This window comes from Euprymna scolopes, chromosome 41 (assembly GCF_053919585.1).
Source record: "Euprymna scolopes isolate OS-2025 chromosome 41, ASM5391958v1, whole genome shotgun sequence".
NCBI lineage: Eukaryota > Metazoa > Mollusca > Cephalopoda > Sepiida > Sepiolidae > Euprymna > Euprymna scolopes.
The window spans coordinates 45,595,528-45,601,776 of record NC_136522.1 but is presented as its reverse complement, the minus strand read 5'-3'; the positions used below and the strand labels follow the sequence as shown (position 1 = coordinate 45,601,776).

At 28.6% G+C, this 6,249-nt stretch overlaps 1 protein-coding gene across 1 annotated transcript in view; it reads left to right on the top strand.

Moving 5' to 3' along the window:
- The first annotated feature begins 532 nt into the window (after positions 1-532).
- LOC145266499 (ATP-dependent RNA helicase with zinc finger domain-like) overlaps positions 533-6,249 on the top strand; it is a 31,551-nt gene continuing 25,834 nt past the window's right edge. The window contains exons 1-2 of the transcript XR_013864725.1: positions 533-742; positions 5,701-5,807. The gene's annotated coding sequence lies outside the window, so the exon portion shown is untranslated. The remainder of the gene's footprint in view (positions 743-5,700; positions 5,808-6,249) is intronic.

Below are 6,249 nucleotides of genomic sequence, written 5' to 3'. Positions count from 1 at the left end.
ATAACAATGTCCAGTAAATTTGAGAAATGATTTGAATGAAATTCTTCGTTTCCTCATCTCTTTTATGCCTCAAGTTGACCCACACGCACAAGGATGTTTTCTAAAAGCGCGCCATTCTAGTCTATGCGTTAAACGGTGTTTACGGTGATTTTTCCCTTACGTAGATTTAGGCCGCGAAAAACTACTCGATCATTTTTTTTATTGTCATTTTTGGAATATTATATTTCTGTTTCGTCACAAGATTTTTCTTTATTTTTGTTTTTTCCTAACATTAAAACTAACCTTGTGTTTAATACTGGCCTTTTGTGAAAGCAATTAAATAGGAACTATAATTTAAAAAATTCATTAAGAGAAATCAAAGCACGACGGAAGGAGTAATTGTGTTCAATTACTCCTCCCCTTGTGCTTCGATTTCTCTTAATGAATAGATAATGGGAAAGTGGCGGGGGGGGGTAGTTGGCGTCGCAAGCAGGAAAAAGGGTGCTGGCAGGCGTCACAGGCAGCAGCAGCAGCTATAAGGGGTCTTAAAAAAAAAGGGAAGGGACAGGTCCTCTATTTATCAATGAACCCCCCCACCACGCTCTAGCAGGCGTGGTCTTCGTTAAGAAGGGCACGCCTCGAGATACACTTTTCCCATAAATTAAACCACATTGACCGCTTTCACACATTCGTTGTAAAACTTCCTTCCGCGAAATAACCAAGATAGACTCGTCTTTTTATTCTTTCGTCTAATTCTTCTCATGTGAGTATATATTTTTAACCCCCCCTTTTTGTTTTATACTGTTTTGTTACCTTTAAGTTCTCGGCATTGCTTGGGGTATTTTAACTCTTCTTTTCCTTTTTGCAATTCTTTTTTAAATATGAATTTTTGAAAACGAAATTTAATTATCTTTTTTTTCATTAGATTATAAATTGAATGAAATTGTTGGAATTAATACTTTGTTAATGAATATTGATTTAATTTTTATTTATAGAATTATTGGATAAAAACACTTTGTCTGGGGTTTGTATTACTGTACACATAGATTCAAATAGCGGAGATGGGTCTAAAAATCGAGCCTTTCAGTTTCTGAAAAGTTAGATCGCATAACTAACATAACCTCCTCTGTGTGTGCGGATTTTCAACCGCCCCCCCCTTCTTCCTGTTATTATTTTTCCGTATTTTTTATTTATCCAATTTTGAACGATTCTCGGGAATCGCTCAAAAATGAACCAGAAATGAGAATGGCGCTATTTTTTTTTACCCCCCCCCGCATCTCTTTCTCTCTCGCAGACACGCACGTGCGCACACGCAAAACAAAGTTCAAAGAATTTTTGAGCAATTATTATTATAGAATAACTGAAAAAGTGGTAAAAAAACAACTGTATTAAAAAAATATATCAAAATATAATTTTAATGTGTTAATATAATTTTTTTCAATGAGTGATTCATAACTGAAAATAAAATAATAAATGTGATAAAAACACAAAACATAGATTGTTTTTAGAATTACTTTTTTAACGGTAAGGTTGTATAAAAATATAATTTAAAAATCATCAAGCATTTATAGAGGTTTAATAATAATCTTTTTTTAGTACAGAAAGATTGTATAAAAATTATCAAAATATAATTTAGAAAAAGAATTTTCTTTGGCTAACAAGCGACATCTTGAAACTAAAATCCACATATTCGCCTCATGTTGACAGTGATATGCAGAAGTGCCGAAAATTGTTTTATTAAAATTATATTTTCTTACGCAAACTTTTCAATATTTCTACAATTATATTTTTATACATTTTTATGCAATAAATGTTTCGGGTTTCAAATATTTTTGTGTTTGGAAAAAAAATCTTGTTTGTGATTTAACCAAGAAATATCCCTCGCCCGAATACTTTTTTTTATACTAAAACACCAAGAGTAGTTCTTCTTCTCGATGAATTTTTTTTCGTAACTATTTTCGACATGATTATTATTTTTGCTTGAAACGAAATTAAAAAGAAATGTGACCGCCATGTGGAACTTCAACAATTGCTCATAAATAAAAACTGAAACAAAAATGCAGTTGATAATTATTTTACCAATTGAGCGAAAATTTATTGTTCAACCAAACAAAATATTTTTTCTTATTAATTTTTCAATTTTTGGGCGATTAATGAGGTTCCACGAGGCGGCCTAATGTTAGCCATTTTTTTTTTCTTTAACCACTTTTCATACCACTGAGTATTGTAAAACAAACCGATTTGTGTTTATATTTCTTTGATTTTCACCCCTTTTTGTTCTGTTGAAAATCTATATGAGAAAGCTATTTATAATGGTAATTTTTATGGAGAATTGGGTTGGAAATTGTTAAACAAACTATTTTAATAGAAAAATTTATATCTGAAAACCGTAATCTTGACATGTTCCGTCGTTAGAAAAATAGAAGGCCGAATAGTTTTATGTATGAACGGAACTGACTTATTTGAAGCATTTAATTAAGTAGTGTGCTTGTTTTGTATTTCGTTTTACCTATAATCGATTTCCATTTTTATATAAAGCTCTACCCTGCCTTCCATTTTATTTCTGACGATGTGGATATGAATTAAAAAACATTTTTATTTTTTTCAGTTGATTTTTCACAATTTTATATTTGTTCTGGTCAAATTCTTGGCCGTTCTGCATGCTCTATATCTGCTAGAATGTAAGGATTTTTTTTCTTTTACTGTAACAGAACAAATAATAGGTGGAAAAATGCAACAAATAAATGTTACCAAAGACAAAATAAACTTATCCAGATAAAGAAATTTATTTGGTTTTATTAATTTAATTTTTTTTTAATTTAAAATAAAACTATTGTCCACTCTTAAGTTAGAGCAAAAAAAAAAAAAAAAAAAAAAATTGTTGTCCATAAGGTTTGTAACGAGAAACAGTTAATCGCTAAAAATCGAAAATTAAACAAAATACTGACAAAAGATTACATTTTTGCATGTTTGGTAACATTTATTGTAATACTTTTAATTTTCGATTTTTGAGCGATTATTAGTGGTCCTCGTGTAGGTTATGGAGTGGACATACATATTTTTTTCTAACTTAAGCGTGAACACTAGGTTTGTTTTGAACAAAACCAAAGAAATAAAACGCCTTCAAACAAATATTATAGACAGGGGTAATAGTGACTCGACTTGCCTTTAATTACATTTATTTTTTGCACTTTTGTTTGTTTGTTATTTAAGACACTCTGATTAAATATTAAACTAAGGGAAACTACGATATGAAATTCATTTAGGTACAACAAAGGTCCAATTAAAACCTTAATCTCAACGGTCCAGACTAGCGCTTGGGGGGGGGGGTCGTTAGTGTAAGGGAGATAACTAGCATTGACTAAGAAAATAAGACTCAATTTAGGATGTTGCGATAATCAATCGAACAATAAGTATTATGATAAATAAAAATGGAAACTTTTAAAAAGTTGTAAGCAGATTTAATATTTTTTTATTTTGCCAGAAATGCTAGTTTTATAATCTGATAAAACAATATTTAATTAAAGTAATGACATTTTATTTTTATACTTATTTGTAAGTGATAAAACCAGCTATTAAGAAAATGCATAGATAACATTTTTGTATTTGCAAGACATATTTTCACTTGAGTCACTTCCAAATATTGGAGAATCCATAGCTTAGTACTGGAAATTGAAAACCGTAAAAAATATGTAAAACGGCAGACAACACTAAGCATGTGAAAGGTTAGGTTAGGGTTAAAAATATTAGTCTCTACAAATGATTTCTCAAAAAATTATGGTTCTAGTTTATGATTGTCCAAAAAAGAAAAACTACTCCACTGCCAGAAAAAGTCGACTTTCGTAAAAAAATGTACACTTGCCCCCAAATATATTTTAATTGAGTATATAGCAATATGTGATACTAGATTTTTTTTGTCCTTTAAAAATATGCAAAAATTATAGTCTGTTGATTTAGAATGTGTGCTTTATTAATCCCTAACTGTGCATCAAACGGGTTAATTTGCTGTATTGTATCATAGAAAAAAGTCCTTACAAAATGCCAGCTAGATCTCCAACACATGCCACAGTTTTAACCCCCTGTATGTAACACGCTGTAACTGTAATTTAATTTAATATCTAATTTTTTTACCATTTAAAAAAAACTTCAAATAAACTGTTAATATTTCAAAAAAAAAAAAAATTACTGCATACAAAAATAATGAAGATGTGAGAGAACATGTGTTTACATTATTGACACTGTAAAACGTTTTGGAAGCTGTAGACGTACCCATGTTTTAAAAATCTAGCAAAAATCAAGTCATATTTTTCCTGAAATTTTCCATATTTATTCATTTGTAAATAAACTTAGATAAAAGTAGGTTTTGTCTAATATATTAGAGGAAATATTATTTTATGTGTTCTACCCCCCCCCCATATTTCATGTCATAAAAACTAAACAAAAAAATGTAGGTCAATAAAAATTTCAACATTTTTCTTAAAGCTGAAAAGATCAAATAATAAAGATTTCATATATATATATATATATATATATATATATAAATCCCGTTATTTTATTCATTTACCTTTAAATTGTAAATAAAATTGGTCATAAAATCAATATTATGTTAAAAAAATAAACACTTTTCTTTATTTTTTTCTAGAATATAATTTGAATAACAAAAAAAAACAACATAATTCTAAAGTAATTCTTTTTTAAAAAGTTTTAAATGATATTTAATTCAAATATTTACATGATATGAAGTTTAAACAAAGATTTTTTTATATAACAAGTTTTCAATAATAAAAAAACTATAATTTATATAATTAAAATTGCAAATGCAAAATCTACGAAAAAAATTTTTTTAATATAAAATGAAAGAGGGTGATTTTTTTTTTTTTTTTTTTTTTTTTTTGCTCCTTTTTCTAATGCCCATCCATAGAAATTGATCCAGAAAATAGCCGTGTGTAAAACGCTGTCCTTTTACATACGGCTTTGGAGGTGCCTTTAGATCTGCCCGATAGTTTCTGAGAAAACTTTTAGAATAAATATAATATTGTAATAATTAATCCCCAACTGTGCATTAATAAAATTTTATGTGAATTTTAAACTTTCTATTATAACTGTTTAGTGAAAGAGAAATGACACTCATGGAAATGTGGGGTGGGGGTGGGAATAACTAGCATCAATTAAGTAAAAATATAAACATTTTGTAAAGAATTAAGAATATTAAAAGAATTCCTCAAACAGGGAAACAATTCTAGGAAAAAAATAAGGCCTTGTCTCCACAAGAGCTGCATGAAGCTAGTCCCAGAAATTGTTGAGGCAATTTATGAAAGAGGGAAAAATTAAAAACAAAAACAAAGAAAACACTAAAAACTGAAATAAATTAGCGATCCTAATTATTAGGAATTTAAATAACCAAAATGAATACACCTATACCTGAACAATGATTTCCAGAAATGTCCTTTTTGTAAACTGATTTGGCAATTTCAGGGAGTAATATTGTCTTTTGTAGAGATTAGGTCTTTTTTACTTAAAATTGTTTCATTGTTCGATGCATTATAGCGTCTTAAATTATCTCATGCAAAATATGCTTATTTTTGTTTAGTCTAATTATCTCCCTCTAGAAAATCCATAAGCGTCATGTTTTTTTTTTATTTTTCTTTCAAAACAAATTAACATTTTTTTTTTTTTTTTTTTTTTTAAATTGCAAAAAAATCCTTTCCTTTTTTTCTTCAGACTCTTTTTGTAAAGAAGAAATTACATCAGCTATTATGAAGCTTGGTTTAGCGCGAGTATATGGTTCTTCTGATGAAGAAACACCTGAACTCCCAAGACAGCAAAAGGTAAGTAATATATATATATATATTGTGAAAGCTTTTTAACCTTGAAAATTATATTGAAAAATTTTTTTAATAAAAATTTCATTTTAGTTCTTATTTGGAAAATTTATCATTATGCCATTTGATCTGCAATCACAGAACCAACCTGCTTTCTCGAACAAACAATAGTCATAAGTTTTCAAGGATCATCAGTTGTTTACCATGAAATGCTGTTTCAGGGAATATATATACACATTAGTGTCTATAGGTATAAAAAATAATTAATATTTATTTGAAAAAAAATAAAGCCCCTTTTAAGAAATTGAAATTGTACTCTGTTTGGGGAATTAAGAAAAAGCAGTTAACTTTAGAACAAGTGCAACATTTTCACTTCCGGTTGTCAAATGCTTTCGTAACTATATACTTTGTTCGCTGCCTACATTGTATTCATAAACACTTTATTTCC